The 23,025-nt window shown below is 39.3% G+C and overlaps 1 pseudogene across 1 annotated transcript in view; it reads right to left on the bottom strand.

The window, feature by feature from the left end:
* LOC309720087 (ATP-binding cassette sub-family C member 2-like) overlaps positions 1-22,553 on the bottom strand; it is a 32,435-nt pseudogene extending 9,882 nt beyond the window's left edge. The window contains exons 1-22 of the transcript XR_014280729.1: positions 22,409-22,553; positions 21,742-21,918; positions 15,401-15,541; positions 15,183-15,320; positions 14,888-15,010; positions 14,730-14,785; positions 14,396-14,651; positions 14,066-14,244; positions 11,215-11,392; positions 10,391-10,645; positions 9,674-9,739; positions 9,367-9,504; positions 9,140-9,286; positions 8,976-9,060; positions 8,792-8,858; positions 8,343-8,469; positions 7,407-7,583; positions 7,029-7,196; positions 5,274-5,457; positions 4,523-4,658; positions 4,327-4,429; positions 4,022-4,241 (exon numbers count right to left, since the gene is read on the bottom strand). The product of XR_014280729.1 is annotated as an ATP-binding cassette sub-family C member 2-like (transcript). The remainder of the gene's footprint in view (positions 1-4,021; positions 4,242-4,326; positions 4,430-4,522; positions 4,659-5,273; positions 5,458-7,028; positions 7,197-7,406; positions 7,584-8,342; positions 8,470-8,791; positions 8,859-8,975; positions 9,061-9,139; positions 9,287-9,366; positions 9,505-9,673; positions 9,740-10,390; positions 10,646-11,214; positions 11,393-14,065; positions 14,245-14,395; positions 14,652-14,729; positions 14,786-14,887; positions 15,011-15,182; positions 15,321-15,400; positions 15,542-21,741; positions 21,919-22,408) is intronic.
* Positions 22,554-23,025: the final 472 nt, after the last annotated feature.

Raw genomic sequence — 23,025 nt, 5'->3', positions numbered from 1 at the left:
TAAAGCAGCTGGAATAAAACATATACAGTGGGGCAAAAAAGTATTTAGTCAGCCACCGATTGTGCAAGTTCCCCCACTTAAAATGATGACAGAGGTCAGTAATTTGCACCAGAGGTACACTTCAACTGTGAGAGACAGAATGTGAAAAAAAAAATCCATGAATTCACATGGTAGGATTTGTAAAGAATTTATTCGTAAATCAGGGTGGAAAATAAGTATTTGGTCACCTCAAACAAGGAAAATCTCTGGCTCCCACAGACCTGTAACGTCTTTTGTTAGAAGGTTTTCTGTCCCCCACTCGTTACCTGTATGAATGGCACCTGTTTGAACTCATCATCTGTATAAAAGACACCTGTCCACAGCCTCAAACAGTCAGACTCCAAACTCCGCCATGGCCAAGACCAAAGAGCTTTCGAAGGACACCAGGAAAAGTATTGTAGACCTGCACCAGACTGGGAAGAGTGAATCTACAATAGGCAAGCAGCTTGGTGTGAAAAAATCAACTGTGGGAGCAATCATCAGAAAATGGAAGACATACAAGACCACTGATAATCTCCCTCGATCTGGGGCTCCACGCAAGATCTCATCCCGTGGGGTCAAAATGATCATGAGAACGGTGAGCAAAGATCCCAGAACCACACGGGGGGACCTGGTGAATGACCTGCAGAGAGCTGGGACCAAAGTAACAAAGGTCACCATCAGTAACACACTACAACGGCAGGGAATCAAATCCCGCAGTGCCAGACGTGTTCTGCTGCTGAAGCCAGTGCATGTCCAGGCCCGTCTGAAGTTTGCCAGAGAGCACATGGATGATACAGCAGAGGATTGGGAGAATGTCATGTGGTCAGATGAAACCAAAGTAGAACTTTTTGGTATAAACTCAACTCGTCGTGTTTGGAGGAAGAAGAATACTGAGTTGCATCCCAAGAACACCATACCTACTGTGAAGCATGGGGGTGGAAACATCATGCTATGGGGCTGTTTTTCTGCCAAGGGGACAGGACGACTGATCCGTGTTAAGGACAGAATGAATGGGGCCATGTATCGTGAGATTTTGAGCCAAAACCTCCTTCCATCAGTGAGAACTTTGAAGATGAAACGAGGCTGGGTCTTCCAACATGACAATGATCCAAAACACACCGCCCGGGCAACAAAGGAGTGGCTCCGTAAGAAGCATTTGAAAGTCCTGGAGTGGCCTAGCCAGTCTCCAGACCTCAACCCCATAGAAAATCTGTGGCGGGAGTTGAAAGTCCGTGTTGCTCGGCGACAGCCCCAAAACATCACTGCTCTCGAGAAGATCTGCATGGAGGAATGGGCCAAAATACCAGCTACTGTGTGTGCAAACCTGGTAAAGACCTATAGTAAACGTTTGACCTCTGTTATTGCCAACAAAGGTTATGTTACAAAGTATTGAGTTGTATTTTTGTTATTGACCAAATACTTATTTTCCACCCTGATTTACGAATAAATTCTTTACAAATCCTACCATGTGGATTCATGGATTTTTTTTTTTTTCACATTCTGTCTCTCACAGTTGAAGTGTACCTCTGGTGCAAATTACTGACCTCTGTCATCATTTTAGGTGGGGGAACTTGCACAATCGGTGGCTGACTAAATACTTTTTTGCCCCACTGTAACTCTGACATATAATTTGTCCCCAGTTTACAACATGATAGAGCAACCAGCACTATTTCATTGTTATCCATGACAGCATTGACAATTCAATGATAATTTCAATAACTTCCTGGGGTATATTGATATCAACTGTTCTTCCATTAGATTTCTATTTATATTAAAATAAAATATGCTGCATGTCAAATGTACACACTGTTTTTTTTAATATCATATGAAAAGAAAAAAACACTTTTGAAAGGTGTAAATAAAATACTGTTAAAGAACAAATAAATAACAAATGTTTTCCCTCCCTTTGTACTCCTCTGTATTTTTTCACTCATCTCGTCCCTCTCCCTTTATTTATTTTCCATTTAAATAAAATAACTGTTGGTGATAAACTCAGTCTCAGGCTGCTCTTAATGTTGCAGTGAGTAAGATAACTTGAGCCTTTATATTTAGTAATAGTGAGTTAAAAAATTACTGTAATTAATCATCTCTTTACTTCCTGGATGTTTGGCTCCTAGTTGTACAACACTTCCACTTTCCACATGACATCATCATCATACTGATGTCATTGCTCTAGTTTAATTATCTTTCTACCCACCTTCTTCAAGCATATCTTTCTACTATCTCCCCTAAGTATCCACAAGTATCACATGTGGAGTTCCCCAAGGTTCCATCTTGGGACCCCCTCTGTTTAACATTTACATGCTCCCACTGGCACAGATGATAAAGAACAACAAAATAAACTATCACAGCTATGCAGATGACACACAAATATATATCACAATGTCACCAGGAGACCGAGGCCCTGTACAGGCTCTTGGTAAATGCACTGAGGAAATTAATGACTGGTTGTGCCACAATTTTCTCCAGCTAAACAAAAACAAAACTGAAGTAATAGTCTTTGGTGCCAAAGAAAAACGATTACAGGTCACCAGAGAACTTCAATCTATACATCTAAAAACCACAAACCAGGAGAGAAATTTGGGTGTAGTAATGGATGCAGACCAAAACTTAGAAAAACACATTAAGACAATAACAAAATCATGGTCCCTAAGGACCCCAAAGCGCTTTACATATCCAGTCATCCACCCATTCACACACTGGTGATGGCAAGCTACATTGTAGCCACAGCCACCCTGGGGCGCACTGACAGAGGCGAGGCTGCCGGACACTGGCGCCACCAGGCCCTCTGACCACCACCACTAGGCAACGGGTGAAGTGTCTTGCCCAAGGACACAACGATCGAGACTGTCCAAGCCGGGGCTCGAACCGGCAACCTTCCAATTACAAGGCGAACTCCCAACTCTTGAGCCACGATCGCCCAAGAATATTTCAAGGATAAAAGATCTGTCTCAACAGGACCTGGAAAAACTAGTCCATGCATTCATTTTTAGTAGGCTTGATTACTGTAACAGCATCTTTACAGGTCTGCCTAAAAAAATCAGTCAGACAACTACAGCTCATTCAGAACTCTGTTGCTCGAGTCCTCACTAAGACCAAAAAAGTGGACCACATCAGTCCAGCTCTGAGGTCTTTACACCAGCTGCCTGTCCGTCAGAGGATAGACTTTAAAGTTCTGATGCTGGTCTATAAAGCTCTGAATAGTTTAGGACCAAAATACATCAGTGACCTCCTGACCCAGTATGAACCTTCCAGATCCCTCATCTGGATCCGGTCTTTTATCAGTTCCCAGAGTCAGAACCAGACACGGAGAAGCTGCATCCAGCTTTTATGCTCCATATATCTGGAACAAACTCCCAGAAAGCCTCAGATCAGCTGAAACACTCAGTTTATTTAAATCCAGGTTGAAGACTCACCTATTCTCAGCTGCATTTGAATAAAATACCAAATCCACACTTTTAAAGCTTAAATTTCAAAACTTACATTTTAACTACTGATTTTATCTACTGTTTTTTTTAATAAATTTTAAATCATGCTTTTTTTTTTTCTTTTCTTTTTTTTATTACCTTGTTGTTGAATTGTGCTATATAAATAAACTTGCCTTGTCTTGCCTAATTCCTATTATTGCTGGAAATCCATTTTGCTAAGATGGGCCAACAGAGTTTAATCATTAAATAGCTTAACTGAATTCTGTATATCAATAAATTCCTCATAATTGTCTCTACTTATTAACCTAAAAAGTTATAGGTGCCTATGCACTTTGCAGCATGGGTCCCTGTGACAAAGGACCTAACGCTCACAGTGCACAAGTCCTCTAGTACAATAAAAAGACTGGAAGTTTAGGTTATCTATATAGCGCTCTAAAAATGAGTGGATCCTAAATAACAGGGTACAGAATTTTCCTTACTTTAAGACATAAAGTTGCTTAATGTTAACTTACATGAACCTGAAAATATTTGCAAATAAAAAAAAAAGGAACAACGAACGACTGTTAAGTTACCCTGAGCCACTCCAAGAGCTCCGAACACTCCCACCCTTGTGTCCCTCTTCCAGGAAGGGTATGTCATGTTGTAGTACTCCACAGAATCACTGGTCCAGTCACTCAACCACAGATTTTGACCGGTGAAAGCAGCGGTCTGGATGAAGTAAATCAGGAAAACCATGGCAGAATATCCCCAGCCCATGGCTCGCAGGTACTGCAGGAACACTGCAAGCTTCACCTGGAAATCAGCGCGAGACGGCACTCAGGAAACAGGCTATCATTTGTTGTAATCTTGCGCTAGTTGTACAAAAACATTTTGTTACCTGTCCTATTTCCATAGTTTCCTTCTCTATAAGTTTCTGGCCTTTCTGTGGTTCATCAGCATTTGCAGATTTTGTAAGGGAATTATTTCTTCTTAATCTGACACTAAAAATGGAAAAAAAAAAAAAAATGAAATGGACATTCTGCTAAAGATGGTATTTGAAACAAGCTGTTTCCCTGGTTTCATCTATAACTTGCCTGCCATTGCGCTGGCTGCGGCGGATACTGTTTTCTTGCTCCAGTGTAAGAGAAACAGTGTCCTCCGAAGCACCGTCAGGTTGGGCATTGTCTCCGCCTGGGAAGAGCTCAATGTCTTCTGCATCCTGGCCCTCACCTAAATGAACAATATACATGGTGTTTTACAAATATGGCAGTAATTTATGGTGTCTTGGGTCAATATGTGAACAACATCAACACAAAGTATTCATAAAAGATGACAAAAAGAAATTTAATTCATTCATATTAGTGGTATCCTGAGACTATTACCAATGCTATTATGTTCCCTTTCAGACCGTGCAATATTACCCAACAGTACCTTATTGAATATTTGTTTAATCCCCCTCATCATACGCTGCTACTCCCTTTATTCTATTGCACAATACTATGTCACTTTCTAGAATTGCCTGCACAGATAGTTAAGTTATTTATTCTCCAGGATATAGTTATATATATTACTTTGTTAGAGTTATTTGATACTATGCCTTTCACTATCCTACTGTATATTACTGTATACTACTATTCTTATTGTATATATTGTAAATCTTATTCATCTGTTCCTCTGTCTCTCCTGCTGCTTTGAGCATGTACATGACAAAAGAATTTCCCTCGGGATAAATAAAGTTATTCTTATTCTTATATAATTTTAGCATCGGTTTTGGTTTTACATCTAACAAAACATGTAATGTGTGCAGATTATGTTGCTAATATACTAAGAAAAGGTTGTAATCACCTGTTTCTGAATTTCTCTGATTGCTCTGCTCAGTGGCATATGTGTCGAGAAACTTAGAAAAAGTTCCTCCACTGGCACGAAGGTTTTCATAGGATCCAACTTCAGAAATGACTCCATTCTCCAAAACCACTATTTCATCCACGTATGGCAGGAAGCTTATGCCATGAGTCACCAGGATACGAGTCTGTATGGTCAGAGATATATGAGACTCAAGTGCATTCACCAATCTAATAAATGAAAATATTAATATTTATAAAGTATATAAACACATCTACTGTATATCTCCCAGCCTGACTTTAAAACCAGTATAAATTCACTATCAGATGAGAAGTGTTGCAAAAGCAGTAATAAAGCATATTAATTAAATTTAAAGCAGGCGCTAATAAAGTTCAAATGAGATAGTAATTAATAATAGAGTAAAGATATCCAAAGTTTAATGATTTTTAATAGACAATTATTAGAAGAATTAAATATAAATTCAACAATAACAAAAATACTGAACTGACAGGATTTACAAAAACATTGTAATTATTAAAGAAAAAGAAAGAAAAATGAAAAATTATTAAGTTGTATTTATCAAAAAGAGAATATAATTCAGTTCACAGACTGACTTGACAATAATTAGTTTAATCATTTAAAAATCATTTATAAAGCCATGTTTCCTAGTGTTTTGGGTTTAATTTCTATTTCCAGATTATTGGTTATTCGTGGTTTTGTTCTCTTGATGTTATTTGTTATTCTGGTTTCTAGTTTAAGTCACTGTCTTCCTTGTGTTCCATGTGCCATGCTCCTTCAGTCTGTCTCTCCATGTCAAGTCCGCATCTTTGTGAATTGTCTCTTAGTTCCTGTTTTATTTTGATAGTCCCAGTCCTATGTGTCTAGTTTTGCTTCTCCTTGTCTTGTTATGTATAATGAACCCCAGCTGTGTCTCCCTCCTGTTTCTCATTCCCTGACTGCTCCTGTGTTTTCTCCTTCTTTTTACTGGTCTGTCTGTGTTCCTCCGTGCTGTTTTCTCTGCTTGTTGGTCTTTGTGTTACCTCCAAAAGGTTTCCCTTTAGGTTCTGCACATGCCATCACCACTTCTGTTTGTATTGTCATTGTGTAAATAAAGCTCACTCTCATTTAAGTCAGTGCCTGCATTTTGGGTCGTATCTCACCTCCACATGGCTTGCCTTGCTAGCCGTGACATTTTCTAACTTGTCAAAGGAGCTTGCAAAGAAAAGCGTCTGGACTTCTTTAAGTTGCTTGAAGATGTTTCACCTCTCATCCGAGAAGCTTCTTCAGTTCTAAGGTCAAATGGTGGAGAGTCCCAGATATAAACCTAGTGGGAGTATCCCCCCACAGAGGGACAAAAGGACCCCCTGATGATCCTCTAATCCCCTGCAAGCTCCTTTGACTACAATGACCTGGATGACTGAGAACCTTCACAGACACATTTTCTAACTTGTAATTCTATTTCCAAGTGGCTTTCATTCCTAACCTTTCATTATTAGCTATTCAGTTATCCTGGTCATTTAGTGATATTTAGCCTATTGTAACCTCTATGTAATGCTCTGGTCCTGGGTAAAATGAGGTAAAATACTACAAATTAGACACCATGTTTTCTATGCAAGTAACAGCTGGAATATCCTGGGCAGATAGTATTTCATGTCAAGATTCATCAGAAGAAATTAAATGAGAAATGGGAAAGTTTTTTTTTCCTTTTTCCTCCCTTTTTTCCTGTAAAATAATTATCAAATGTTTTTAAGCACAAACCTTGTCTTTAAGTAATCCATTGGGTCCAATTACATTTTCAAAAAGATGCTTTCCTACATGGGAGTCCACAGCAGACAAAGGGTCATCTAATAGATAGATATCAGCCTGACTGTAGACTGCTCTGGCTAAGCTCACACGCTGCTTTTGACCCCCTGAGAGATTGATACCCTGAAAAGAGAAGAAAGGAGGGGAAAAGAGACACACTCTTTTAGCCTTTCCTTTATAATCAGAAGAGCTCTTCTGTTTTGTTACTTTTTTGTCATGTATTTAAGAAACAAATATTTTACATGTGTTTACAATAAAGACCATACACAGTATTTGCATAGAGGAAAAATATTTGTGTAACAAAAAACCTGAACCGTTCAAAGTGTTACTCACCTTCTCTCCAATCTCAGTGAGGTCTCCTCCAGGCAGCAGCTCAAGGTCAGGGGCAAGAGCACAGGCCTGTATGACCTTTTTGAAGTTCTCTTCCTCATGTGGAGATCCAAACAAGATATTATCCTTCAAAGTAGCATTTTGGATCCAGGCTTGCTGCGGTACAAAAGCAAGAGAACCCTGGAAAGAAATAGACTATTACTCATGTCTTATCATAAAAAACTGGCATTCACAAAATTTCATCCAGACCAAACACTACCATGCTAGATGGGAAAAAAAATCAATTCTTTTACTAGAAATGTTAGAAAACTCCACTGAACTTAGTTTATTCTGTGAGTAAAATGATTTGAGTTATTCCCTTTTCAATATGGATAAAACTGTTCTTTGAACAGGTGGCTTGTCCAGTGGATTTAGCATTGTTTTACATTGTCTTTCTAAAAAAAAATGATCACACCAAGCTGGAGTAAAGACACTTATGTAATAAAAAGACAAAAAAGAAACTGGAATTTAATTTTATGAATTAGAAACCTTGCTGAGCAAAAATTCTTATTCTTCTTTTGGCTAATTTTTTTAAGGGTTGCCACAGCAAATCCTCTGTCTCAATTTCACAAAAACTGTGCTAAAATGCCTCAATTTGTAGAAAAATATACTTCTTTATTCTGCTGTGGCTGAATTAATCTCCACCAATGCTGATGAGTTTAGACCAGATTATCAATACTGCCTTGAACGAATTAGGCTTTTGCTGTTGCTTCTATATCTTTGCTTTGTTAGCTAAAGCCTTTAATGTTTATTATTGCATACTTAAAAAAAAAAATATTGTAATGTGATTGTTAAAGTCTTCTATGCTTTATTGTTTATTTTATGTGTTTGTTTTTGTTTTATTTTGCATGTTTTTTTTTAACACACACTGATAAATACAAACGGGGAAAAAGCCATTACCCCAATGTTGATAAAACCTTTGGTACTGTGCATCTCTCCAAGGAGGGCTGACATAAGAGACGACTTTCCTGACCCAACAGCTCCCACTACGGCAACCAACCGACCAGGCTCAATGTCCAAATTCACACTGGACACACATAATAAATATGGTCATTACTGTAAAAACAGTAGGAAAAATACAACTGTGTTTCATAAATGTGTGGAACATAGTGTACCATTTGGATAAAAAAAGCACGCAGTGATTTGCAAATCATTTAAACCCTACGTTTAATTTAAACTAGGACACAGATGATGTTTCATATGTTGAAAACGAAAATTTGTGTGAACTTTTAAACATATCCTGAGTTTGAATTTAGCCAGACAGGAAAAACTTTTAAAAAGTGCCTGAAGCAACATCTCACAGTTAATTAAGTTAACTAGTAACTTTTTGATGACCAACACAGACATACTCTTTCAGCAGAGGCTTTGCATCTTTTTCCCAAGCAAAGGAACCATCACATACGCTCACAGCAGTATCTAAAAAATGAACACAGACCAAGACAGAGCTTAACAGATGATCCGCACACATAAAAACTGTGACTAAGCTTCAATCTTCAGCTGTAGAACAAGTGCAAATTCTAATGGTGAACATACTGAAACTGGGGTCTTGGCGCACAATGTCACTGTCGATGTCTTCCCCTGCCAGAAACTTCTCCAGGCGCTTCTTAGACACTGCTGTCTGAAAATTCAAAGAACAGGTTAAGTTTGATGCTATCACAGGCTTGATACATGTGCGTGATGTAGCTCTGTTCACTTACTTGCACAATGGAAGCAATGAGCATGGGCAGCATGGCAAGAGGAGCTCGGAGGATGTTGAAGAGAGAGATGGAAGTAAAAGCTCTCTCAGCAGTTAACACATTATCGTTGCTCACACTAACAAATATTGCAAACGTGGCCAGAGAAACCTGCAAGTACAGACAGTTTAAGAAAAAAGTTTGTTTACCATTTGATTCTAGTCTCTGCGAAGCTCTCTGACAGAACTCACCAGAGCTGGAATGCAGCATGAGGTAAGAATGGAGAAGGAGTGTAGGTAGGCAGACTTCTTCATGACTTTTAGTTCTTCCCCTCTAATGTCTTCCACCTGCTTCTGGAAGGATGGCTCCCAAGCATACAGCTTCAGAATCTGGTGGGAGACAAAAGAAAAAGACAGGGAGGAGGCAGTGAGGCAGAAGGAACGGTGTGGCAGCAGAGCACTTATTGTTCAAGTTACTGCAGTTTCTTGAAGCATCAATGTCTTACATGTAAGGAAGGCATCTACATACACCATGAATACACTGAATAAGGGAGCTCACCTTGATCCCATTTAGAATTTCATTCATGATTTTCATTCTCTTATCTTTAAAGTTCATGTTCTCTATCTGAAAAGAGACACAATGTAGCTCATGTTAAACAGGCAATAAGACAATACTTAAAGTGTTTTGAACAGCAATTTATTCTGTGTAATTCATTTGAAAAAAAAAAAAACTTTTTCACCAGCAAGAATCGCATGTTGAAAGTTACAGTGATCACTTTCTTCACATTATAATTAATATAATTAAACTCCAAAGAAATTTTTGGTCAGTTTATAGAAGGGAGACTGGTCTATGAGAGCAAATCTGTATGTTGACTGTGAGACACGTGGCTGAGCCTGTATGCTGCGTCACTCAATTGTCTATCTACTTTTGAGCCTCTGAAAGAGGGGGACTGTATCAAAATCTATTAAACAGTCAATGCAATAATTTAGTTAAACATCTTGAATAAAACTTATTAAATTTATTGTGTGAACTATTTACAGCACTGTAAATAAACACACTGTTCATCATAAAGAGTCCAGCGTTTGGGTCCTCATTCCTCACATCCCGACGGCCTGCCACGCAGACCATGACATAAACAATCAATCCAATACTGTAGTTAAACATTTTGAATAAAAAATTACAATTTGCAGTTTAATCTCATCCTGATTATTTGATTTAGAATCTCGCACAGAGGTTTACAGAAGCAAAGAAGATTTGGCTAGTATTTCCCCTGACCTGGAGTTTTCTGGCCTTGGTTGCTAGCACTGCATTGGTTGGAATTATTAACACCATGACTCCCAGTCCTGCCAACACAGAAGGTCCTAACTCCAGCCACAGGAAAACAATGGATATGATGATCTGCAGAGGGCAGGACCACAGCAGGTGGATAAAGTTGGTCACATCATTGAAGCGCTGGGCATCTGCTGACATCAGGTTCACCATTTCCCCTACTGTAGACTCCTTACGAGTGTCATTGGACACCACTAATGCCTTAGAAAAGGGATAAAAAGGGCTTATTAATTAGAAAGTGGGGTGAAAATTAAGTAAGAGAAGCATATAAGTGATATTTTTTCTTACTCTGTATGTCACTTAAAAAAAACCTCCATAACCCTATATATTGAAAAAAGCCAAGCTGACTTTCTTTTAGAAATAATGTAAATAGTTTTTGATGTCTCAGGAGTATTTTCTTCATTTCCTGATTTCCAAGATTTGGTAAAACTTAATAAAACTTCATAAAAACAAAAATTATGTATTCTGATTGGCTATTCAATCAGGGTCTTCACCAGTAGTGACTGAGAACTCACAAAATTAATCATTAAGATCAATAGTAAAAGTATTGATGGAAACTAGAGCTATAGACTAACACAGGTTTTTTCTGTGACAAGTATGTGCTGATAAAAGTACTTTAAAACTGAAACATCTGACAACTGACTTAAGCAGAAAATTATGACTAGTAATTTTTTTCTTCTAATGTGTAACAGTAGTTTATATTACACAGCATTTGATTTTTTTTTTCACACCAATGTCAATAAATGGTGTTCTGTCACTCCTGTTTTTACCTTTTTATACACAGCAGCCATAAGTGCAGTGCGAACCTTCATCCCCAGCACATGGCAGCGCTGGAAATACTGCTGTAGGGTCAGAGACTGTAGCAGAGCCACCACCATCAGCAACACTGCATACAAATAGCCCTCCCAGGCATATCTGGATTTGTCCTGAGTGAACGAGATCATCAATCTAAGAAAAACAGAAAAAAAGAAGAAAACATGCTAATCTCCAGCTTCATCTTTAGCACTTATCTAACAATGTCCTCATTTCATCCTGCCACTCCTGTTATCGGTTATGAATCACCAGTGTCGAGACATGAGGGACAGAGAAAATTTTAATGCCCCCTGTCTTTCTTCTCAACATATCTGAGAGAGGGTGAAAAGGTTTAACATCCAATTTTTGTAATGTGATATATAGTTTTAATCTTTATTTTTATCTTCATTTTTTATCTTTCTTTATTTTTGACAAAAGATAAATCATAATATAAGTTTGATCAATATGTTAAATGAGAAATGTAGTTTGAGTAGTGTAAGAGTCTAGATTTTTTGTGTGTAGACATGATCTGGCTTGGATCTTGTAGCAATATAACAGTTAAACCCAGAATCAGAATTCATATGTGATTTAGCTGTTAGTTAATAGTGATAGTTAATTGCTGAAAGGAGAGAGAAGGGGAGGCAAATGGGACTTGGTAGAGTATAAAAGAGAGCGCCCAGAATAACCTTTTAACCCGTTGTGAAACAGTACAGGTAAAAATCTGAGTATTGACCCATTTTAATGTAAATAGCTCTTACAGGTTACTTCAGCCATTTACACATAACATACAGTTGAGGCCTACTGTCAAACCCCCTAAAGCTAATCCACTTAAATACCAAGTGCACCAGGGGGGAGCCGCTGTAACTATGTGCCTGATGGAGACCAGAACTGCAAGGCTACTCAGGTCCCCGGATTTTATCAGATAAGCAGGAAAAACATACAGACGATTTTGAGACCATTAAAGCTGGGCGAGCCCCCTGAGCCACATCAGCCCCATCTGAACTTTGCATTGCCTGCTGAGTAATACTCATCCAGCGATTAGAACTTCTTAAACAGAGAGCTGACCCAGACTTCCTGTATTGGGATACTGGTCCCACAGATTGGCAATAGTAAATAGTTAACACAAAGGATTTTAAACGGTAATAGCAAGTAAATCTAAAAACAACAAACTTAAGAGAGAACAAAATGGGGGTTTTTTTATGTTTACCTAAATATGGTAAAACTGTTACATCTGTAACAGGTAATTGCATAAATTCCTTTAACTCTCTGGGTTTTAAAGCAGGCTTAGGCTACGAAAAAGATTTCCCAAGCCTTGAACATCGCTTGACCAGTGCTCTACTGGTCAAGCGATCATTCAGAAATGGAAGGAGTATGGCACAACTGTAAACCTACCAAGACAAGGCCGTCCACCTAAACTCACAGGCCGAACAAGGAGAGCCCTGATCAGAAATGCAGCCAAGAGGCCTATGGTGACTCTGGACGAGCTGCAGAGATCTACAGCTCAGGTGGGGGAATCTGTCCATAGGACAACTATCTGTCGTGCACTTCACAAAGTTGGCCTTTATGGAAGAGTGGCAAGAAGAAAGCCATTGTTAACAGAAAACCGCAATAAGTCCCGTTTGCAGTTTGCCACAAGCCATGTGGGGGACACAGCAAACATGTGGAAGAAGGTGCTCTGGTCAGAGGAGACCAAAATGGAACTTTTTGGCCAAAATGCAAAACGCTACGTGTGGCAGAAAACTAACACTGCACGTCACTCTGAACACACCATCCCCACTGTCAAATATGATGGTGGCAGCATCATGCTTCTCTTCAGCAGGGACAGGGAAGCTGGTCAGAGTTGATGGGAAGAAGGATGGAGCCAAATACAGGGCAATCTTGGACGAAAACCTCTTGGAGTCTGCAAAAGACTTGAGACTGGGGCGGAGGTTCACCTTCCAGCAGGACAACGACCCTAAACATAAAGCCAGGGCAACAATGGAATGATTTAAAACAAAACATATCCATGTGTTAGAATGGCCCAGTCAAAGTCCAGATCTAAATCCAATCGAGAATCTGTGGCAAGATCTGAAAACTGCTGTTCACAAACGCTGTCCATCTAATCTGACTGAGCTGGAACTGTTTTGCAAAGAAGAATGGGCAAAGATTTCAGTCTCTAGATGTGCAAAGCTGGTAGAGACATACCCTAAAAGACTGGCAGCTGTAATTGCAGCAAAAGGTGGTTCTACAAAGTATTAACTCAGGGAGCTGAATAATTCCGCACACCACACTTTTCAGGTATTTATTTGTAAAAAATGTTTGGAATCATGTATGATTTTCGTTCCACTTCTCACGTGTACACCACTTTGTACACCACTTTCATGTGGAATTCCAATACAATTGATTCATGTTTGTGGCTGTAATGTGACAAAATGTGGAAAAGTTCAAGGGGGCCGAATACTTTTGCAAGCCACTGTATTATTGACATTATTAAGGAGCTGATGTTGAAAATTAAAAAAATCTGAAAAGAATACACACTTTTGGGAAGTTTCATTCCATTTGCATTAACAGAATGAAAAAAGAAAAGTGAAGTGGCCACAAATGGCCAGGATAGAGCCCAGAGGGTTAAGTGATATAATTGTCTTATTGAAAAATATGCATCAGAAAACCTTCACAGACATACATCAGAAGGTCAGAAAAGTGAACTATTAAGAGACCATTGTAGTCCACTGCAGGGTACAACACAGCTAAGTTCCTAGTTTAAGTCCAGCGACATTGTACAAGCACAACATTGTTCTTCTCTTAAATCTGTTGTTTTATTTCTGTAACGTTCTGTAATATCTTACTCACTTAAGGAGCTGAGGACTGACAAAGGTTAACACATCCTCCAGAAGTTTGAAGCAGAAAGATTCAATCAGAATCCTTTTAAAGGTCTTGTAAATGGTGGTAATCAGCCATGAATTGGGATAGTTCTCTTCCTCCTTATTGTCCTTTTTCTTCTTTTCATCTTCCTTCTTCCCCCTTTCCTCCTAAAGGAACAGATCGTTCAAGCACAGTTGATGAGATTTATTCAGAAAAAAACATAGTAATGTTGATTAGTGGTGTTGGTAAAATCCGTTTAGACTGTAGCTCAATATTGTGTACATGTGAGTGGAAGTGATTTTGATGAAATGCTCTCACCATCATTAGTACATCCTAACTCACCCTTTTCCCCAGACCACTGGAAAGCCCATTTTGCTGTGGGTCTTCCTGGGCACTGTGTATGTTCTGAAACAATTTCCTTTTCATCTTGTTCTGGAAGCGGACCCTAGCTGCATCCAACTCAGGCTTCATGAAATGCTGGAAACGCTCATTGATGAAAGCAGTGCTATCACTCTCATTCAGATCCCACATGTCCTCCTGAACCAGAGGTTGTTTGTAGCCTTTTAAGACCATACTGTAAAAACAATGAAAAGACATGGAGCGCATATGTAGGTGCTTGTTAAGATTCCGACTATAGTGACCTTAATGTTACCTGTTTAACCAGTTGAATGTTATTCTACTCAAAAATGCTGCACCTGCTTCAGGATTCTGTGGATAAAAACAAGGTTCAATCTATCTTATTTAATCTATGCTTATAAAACTTCACCCTCGGAAAACAAACAAACAAAACCAATAACAAATAAAGGGTACCTTTTTTATAAGGTCTTTGGCTTCTGGGGGGATATCAGCCACAGTAGAAAGAACTAATGAAATCAGTTTAAGCCCAAAAGAAATGTAGAAAAGGCTGAAACGTGGGACATCACGGATCTCGCCCTAAATACCAAAAATGAGAGAAAGAAATACTTTAAAGGGTCCCGAAGAAACAGAAAACGGTGTGTTATGGAAAATATACAGTCAATCATATCAAGTTATTGCATCATGTCTGATTAAATTTACTATTTTTCTTCTACTTTAATCCAACTTGATCAAATGTCTTCATTCATACCAGTCTGAGAGCCTCTCGTAGGAGGGTCTGGAAAGGAAAGATGTCACACACTACAAGGAGCAACCAGAAGAGGAAAATAGAGGCAGAGTCTATTGCTCCTTCCCATCTTAATCCTTCATGGCAAAGCAGGACAAGGATCTAACAAAGAAGACACATCAGAACATAAAAACAAATCCTTTCAAATTTAAATAAATAAATATAAAGGTTGCTCTATTTACCCATGTGACTGCAAATAAAACTGGATTTGCGTAGTATGCAGCAGCATTTTTTGAAGATTGGTCACTGTTTGGACCAAAATCTTCTCCTAGTGTGACTCCCAGGTGTGCTATGGCCGTTAGGAACAACAGAGACGCCACAAGCTAAAGGAAGAAAACACAGACCAGACAGGAGAATAAATCATGTTATTCTATTAAAAAATTGCATTAACTTCCTAGGACCCGGCGTCCACATATGTGGACATCACATTTTGTTTTGTCTAGACCAAAATACAAAATTTTGCTCTACAATGGCCTGATATCCACCTACGAGGACATTATACTGCCACTGTTCTATCGAAATTTAAAACAAACATCCTCATATGTGAATCTCATTTATCTTAGAAACAAAAAGCAGGTAAAAAAAATAAATAAATAAAAATCTGGTAATTCTTTGTTTTTACATTCATCAGGTGCCAATCAGCCCAAATAGCAAAGAGAAATTAAAAGTGCATGACATGAAAAAGTTCGGGTCTTAGGAAGTTAAAGGACTGTTATTAGTTGGAGTTCATGTACTGTTATTCCATATGTAATGCAAAAGATTCTATAATACCCTTAAAAACATACTTAAACTAGTTGAACTAAGTAAAATAGTGATTGAAATTGTCATTAGATTATTGACAATTTACTGTTTATTTTTGATTATATCAACTGTAAAATGGATTTTTATATGTATCTGAATATAAAGTTAATTGAGTCACCTTTTTGTTGTATTGTAATTGCAATACTCTCACTCACCGTATAACAAGCTGCAACTGCACTATGTGAATGTACCTTGGGAAGACTGTCCGAATTTGACATTTGCCACGTTTGGAGTAAAATGCCAATGGAAGAGACAGTGGCAATACACAGGAAAAAGCTGAAGAGAACTGAGTGCCACTGGACTGCTGCAAGGTTGGGGAGAGGAGACCGCAGGAGGGGGAGGACACATGGAGGAACACTGTTGTTTTAGTGTGGGAAATGAAATTGGGTTAAGGAGCCTGGAGAGAAAAAACAACTGCCTTGGAGTGTAGAATTGAGAAAGTTTCTGGAGCACCGCAAAGAGGAGAGGTACACAAAAATGACAAAAATAAGTATAAATGCATTAATCCTACTAACACAGACACACATGCAATAAAGCTCATGAAGATCAGATAGTATTTTAAGCATGCATTTCTGTTATTATCATCTTGTCCGGTTCACTTAGTGGGATGAGAAGTGATATATAAACTAGCAGACTATTATTATATTCAATTCAATTCAATTCAATTTTATTTATATAGCGCCAAATCACAACAAAAGTCGCCTCAAGGTGCTTCATAGATACAGAGAAAAACCCAACAATCATATGACCCCCTATGAGCAAGCACTTTGGCGACAGTGGGAAGGAAAAACTCCCTTTTAACAGGAAGAAACCTCCGGCAGAACCAGGCTCAGGGAGGGGCGGCCATCTGCTGCGACCGGTTGGGGTGAGAGAAGGAAGACAGGAAAGAAGACATGCTGTGGAAGAGAGACAGAGGTTAATAACAGATATGATTCAATGCAGAGAGGTCTGTTAATACATAGTGAGTGAGAAAGGTGACTGGAAAGGAAAAACTCAATGCATCATGGGAATCCCCCGGCAGCCTACATCTATTGTAGCATAACTAAGGGAGGATTCAGGATCACCTGGTCCAGCCCTAACTATATGCTTTAGCAAAAAGGAAAGTTTTAAGCCTAATCTTAAAAGTAGAGATAGTGTCTGTCTCCCGAATCCAAACTGGAAGCTGGTTCCACAGAAGAGGGGCCTGAAAACTGAAGGCTCTCCCTCCCATTCTACTTTTAAATACTCTAGGAACAACATATGTTGGGGAAAGATGATTGAACTGAGTTGAACAGAATGCTGTAGAGGGCTTAAATAAGTAAGTGCCAACTCTAATAGATTATTGAGTTTCTTGTTCCTGATGTGTGGGGGATGTTTTACCAGGCACACCTGGTTACATGGGAAGAGACTCAATATCTAATAGACAATTAATGTTGTGTGAAGTGTGTGGCTGGTGGATGAAAGTGTTTTGAAATTCTAACTTCTAAATTTAGAATTCTTCATTCTAAATTCTCCTTTTTCCTTTTGAAATGATGTCATATTGCTGAAACTTAAGTATGCGGCACAAGAAGTTCTGCTATCAGCAATAAACATGAGGAGACTGACTGGACTGACAGTGGGGACTAGGGATGGGCACCGGTGTCCGGTGCCATGATGGCACCGGTTCTGACATAAATGGTAGTAACCAGACCGAAAAGCAGCGCACATTTCGGTGCTTTATTTCGGTGCTTTTTTTTCCTGAGCTGTGATACACTTCTAGCCAATCATTTTACGTTTCCGAGGATAGTAGGCAGGGCCAGGTACGTACGTTCTTTTAGAGCAGAGCTACAGATTAAAAATGCCCAAGGCGAAGCGGTCAAAGTCTGGCTGTACTTCACAGCAAAATATGCAAACTCAGCAGCCTGCAACAAGTGCTTTAAGCTGATACTGTGATACTGGTAACACCTCAAATCTGATGAAACACCAGGCGACGCATAGCGGTTTTTTTAAAGGTGAGAAATGCGCCGTATTTGATAGCTTGCTGCGAGACCTCACACCGAGCACATCTACTGCGGGTGTGGTGCCTGTTATCGGACCCGGAGTTAGCAACATACCCAAAAACCCGAAGAGGAGAGTCCTGGCCCCTAGCCCTGCCAGTGTAGCAGAAATTATGAGAATGATGATGGCAGCAGCAGCCGTTCTTCTCTGCGTGAGTAGCTTAATGTTGTTCGTGTGTAATTTACGTTGAGTAGGCTAACCACGTTATTACATTAATGCACGTAAGGTGAACTAGCAAACATCATCATAGCTACATGCGGCTGTCTTCTTGTTTGATGGCAGATACTCCCTTCACCCTGGCCAAAAAGGCTAAAATGACCAAAGGAAAAAGAGGGAAACAGCCGAACATGAGAGGCTTTTGGACAAAGTTTGTGTTTTTTCCATTGTTTAAGCACTGCTTCCAGCCAAGAGTGATACCATATATGCCCCATAGCTGCAGAAAAGGCTAACATTGTTATCTTTTTACAAAAAAACAGCTGAACATGAGAGGTTTTTGGACCAATTTTGTGTTCTCCATTCTTTAAGCACCGGTTTGAGCACTGTTTGAGCACCGGCACCGTTTCAAAAGTACCGATTTGGCACCGGTATCGGATAAAACCTAAACGATACCCATCCCTAGTGGGGACAAATGTCCTCAAGATTGCACCTACTCCACCCAGACAGTGGGGGAAAGGGTGGATGTATGTATGTTTTTGTGTTTGGTTTTTTTTACAGGAGCAGGAAGATGACAGCGCCATACTAGGGTCGCATGAGCTTGTGGGCCATGCAGACTTAACTTTTCAGTTGCCAAATTCTGTGTGTACTTACCAGCAGTGTGTTATTCATGACATCATATTTACAATGCAAAGGTCACTGTGAGAAAGTGTGCAAACAGATGATGAAATGCACTGTGCTAACATCCATGTGCCTTTTTCCACAGCAGATGGTTAATCATATGATTTAATCACATGATTTACAGCAGGACACACCACTGGATAATGTTTTTTTAACATAGGGATACAGGCCTGGAGCAGATCTACTCCAGGGGAGAAGCCCTGGAATTTTTTAAAGAGACAATGCACATATCTTCTTGTGCTTCTCTAATTGTGTTAAATTGACACATGGCAAGGAACATATGGCAAAAGAGGGTTTCTGGGGTAGTTTTCATTTTAAAATTACAGGTGCAGTGTTACGGAAGGAAATCATCCAAAAGGCACATCCAAAGTCAAAGTGAGAAGTAGGGACCATTTCCAACACAGCTGACAACAAGAGTATTTAAACTAGTGGTGTTTGATAGTGCATATTTTGGTATCGATCCAATACCAAGTAAATAGGGGCCAATATCGCTGATACCGATATCGATACCGATACTGATATCGGTACCTTTAAATAAAGAAGGTGGATGCGTCATTGAATTGCTAAATCTCAATTAATTTTCATGACCTTAAGTGTTCCCAGGGCATAATTAGGACAAATTTTATAATTAAATAGAAAATGCTTATCGAAAATGAATATGATCAATTTTTTTCTAGAAAAATCTTAAGTAAAAAGTGCAAACCAGTAAACAAACTAAAACAAACAAGTGCTGTTGAGAAACTATACAACAAAAATTACAATTAAAATTCTCAACAACAACAACAAGAACTGGTAAAAATATAAATGATATGTAAACAACTTAACAAGACCCAATGCGTCTAAGTCACGTCATGTGACGGCGCAACATTTAAACACAAAAGGGGAGCAATGTGTGTCTGCTCTGCGCTGATACAGGTGTGGCGAGTCTGGTGACCTGGCTGTTTCATCTTTGCCGAAACCACAGCATTGCAAACGAGAGTGGAACGTAAAGTAAAGAATCAATCTCACCACGCTAGTAATGATCCAATACCGATGCCGACTTGGTATCGATACTTGGATCGATCCGCCCACAACTCAGGGCTGTGCTGGGTTCGGGAGAGGCTCTGTCGGTCGTTTGCCCTGCGATGACTGCTCTCATCAAGCTTGGTTTTGTTGGTTTTTATTGAAGAATGTTAGCTGCTCACCGTTTGTCTGCAGGTTTTATTATAATTTTTGGTAGAGTCCCTTTCAAAACTGGTATCACTGGATGGTACAGCCATTCCATTCAAGTTGGATAGATAGTCCAGCGCAAAGGCGCAGTCTGTAAAATGAGTCATATATGTACTGATTGTGTATTTCATTGTGTAGCTGTTTTTCTGCATTTGTGCATTTGTGAACTAGCATGAAGTGTGGAAAGCGGGGAATGTTAATGCAATACTGAGAAAACTAATCTTCAGTTAGGATGATTACAGTCCATAGGGGGAAAATTTAACAGCAAAAAGCTTTTTCAGAGAACTTGGAGCTCATGAAAGCAGGTTAACAAATGACCTGACAAAGAACAAAGGAATTAGGTTATAAAAACCACACATAAGAATTAAGCGAAGCAGATATAGCTGGAGAAAAAGGCACAGCTTAAAAAGAAAGCAAAACTAATTGCAAGATACAGGAGACAAATGACTAACGTAAAAAACACAGGGAAACAATAATTTGAAACGGGGAGACAAGAACTTTACAGAATGAAGAACACTGAATGAGCACATTGAGGAAACACTGAAGGAAAATGTAAAAGTTCTACAATCAGGACTACGGTAACTTTGTACTTTCCATATAGTTCGATGACTTTTTAGGATTTTCACCGAAACACCACAACTATAACAATTTCAGAATTTCCTTAAAAAGTTCAGAAAGCTTATTCAAACTCACATTTTTACAATACCCTTTGACACCAACAAGTCTGTGACAGGAGAGCGATGGAACCGCCCACATCTTAATGCTTTTAAACACTTATTTACGCTTGGTTGCTGTACACATCTACACACACCAACAACAATATCCTTCAGGACCTTGTTCGCCCTTATAGGCAGGGGAGGCGTGACAAGCTAATGCAGCTCGGGTGTGTCAGCCTCACCACAGCCATGCAACGAACCACGCCGGCTGCTTGTCCAGTGGCAACAGTGAAGCTGGTCTTCTCGACCGCATGGCAAGCGATGGTGGCGCACCACAGGCTTGGTCATGAGCCTGGGCTCACAGGCAGCTGGGCAGGCAGCTGACGCGCGCAGGACCACATCAGGAGAGCAGGAACACTGCCCCTGCCAGGCACCAGCCGCTCTCACCCGAGGAGTGGGGACAGATCCCAACAGTTTTGACCAATTGAAAGCACAAATTGATATATAATTCTCTGTAATGTTAAGGGAAGGTAAGTCTCTTTCAGGAAGTTGGTTACAGCTAACTGCTTGCAGACTGTGTTTTTCTGAATGAAAGAGATCCATGTACATGCTTATGGTTTGAACTGCTTGAGGCAATAAATGATTAGAAACTTGGATTCAGACTACATCCTTCTTTTACCCAAGATAAAAAGAATGCGCAACAAATGCTTCCATCAAAACACAACAAATGTGTTAACTGACAACAAATCCATGTGAAAGTACATAAACTACTTTTAATGTCATTTTGTCATTTTATACTGTGATTTTATTGTAATTTGATTCATATTTTATGTATTTAAAAATAACAGAAATTCTGTTTTTCCTGTAAATTCTGTAAAACTTTACAGTAAAGCACTTTTTTTTTACAGTATACAGTTAAACTTTTGAAACTAGAAGACAGCTACCTAAGCTATGAACTGAAACAACAATTTTTTATGAAGATGTCTTTATTAGATAGTATTTCTTACCTGTTTGCAGATGTAGAGCTTGGACAGTTGTTTTGTGTTTACATTTGCACTCTGACAGAGAGCCAGCAGGTGCCATGGGGCACAGAGCCACAGGAAACAAAGGGGGATCCATACAAGAACTGTCTGTTCCACACATAGTGGAAGGTCTGGGTCTGGTCGCTTCAGATATGAAACATTCTGAAGAACACATACAAACAAACACATATACATAACAAAGTCCTGCTGCCCTTCCAAGGGAACCATAAAGTGCAACTGATTAAGTCTCTGAAACCAGAAACTCTGAAACCAGAACGTTAATCATCTTCTTTTCTGCATATTTGGAAGAGGTCTTTCATAGTTGCTGTGACAAATAGAAATCATTACCTTCTTGTTTGTTTAATCTGTGTTGAATGGGTTGACACAATAACATGAACAGCTTTTTACCCTTTTTACACTTGCCTTAAACCTTTTGTCTCCAAAGTATAGGAAAGAAAGATCTTCAAAAAAACCACCACAAACTCCAATACCAACTTCAACATCAACATGTCCCTGACATGGTATTATGAGCTGCTATTATGTCTGTTTGCTGTCATTCTCAACATACCTTCCAGACAATTTACTTTGTATGTTACTAGTCTGATATGTTTGTTTGGATTAATTCTTCAGTCTTTCTGCTTGTTTAACTCACCCAAAAAATGGACCCACAGTACTCCTCCAGAGCTGCCGCACACATGCTTTACAGTGATAGCTTCAGTCAACCTCAGCTGATCAGACAAGCCGACGCCTCTCACCCTCTGCCCCACTACTGCCGGGTTTTACTCAAATACTGCTGCTTTCTCCTCTGTCCACCCACAGCTTACTGACAATTGTAGGATGTGGCTGTAAGGGACTTTGATCCATGACGTTTTTTAAGCAGAAAAAAAAGTTGCTTATTCCCTCTACAGAGAAACAACATTAATACAACAGAGAGGTGCTGGATTAGCGTAGAGAATACAAGATTCCAATCTGTGCCTGGTTTCTACAAAAAGTACACTACAGGCTTTCTAGTGAGTCAATGAGAACATTCAACCGATAAAGCAAAATCATTTAGAGAATCAAGCTTTGTAATTTGCGCAAATAAGCTCCTGAGAGAGGAAAAAAAAGTGAAGGACTTACATAAGTCTTACCATGCTCTTTTAACTGTGTTAGGGGGAAAACCTACTGAAAAGGGAAGGGGAGGGAGCATTTAGGGATTTGGAGGGAGTGGGGTCATTAGATCCCTTTTCCTGTTATTTTCTACATAAATATTTTAAAACAGTAAGGTTT

Source organism: Aulonocara stuartgranti, assembly GCF_965226115.1.
Source record: "Aulonocara stuartgranti genome assembly, chromosome: 13".
NCBI lineage: Eukaryota > Metazoa > Chordata > Actinopteri > Cichliformes > Cichlidae > Aulonocara > Aulonocara stuartgranti.
Note: the sequence above shows the minus strand (reverse complement) of the source record. Positions and strands in the feature narration are given on the sequence as shown.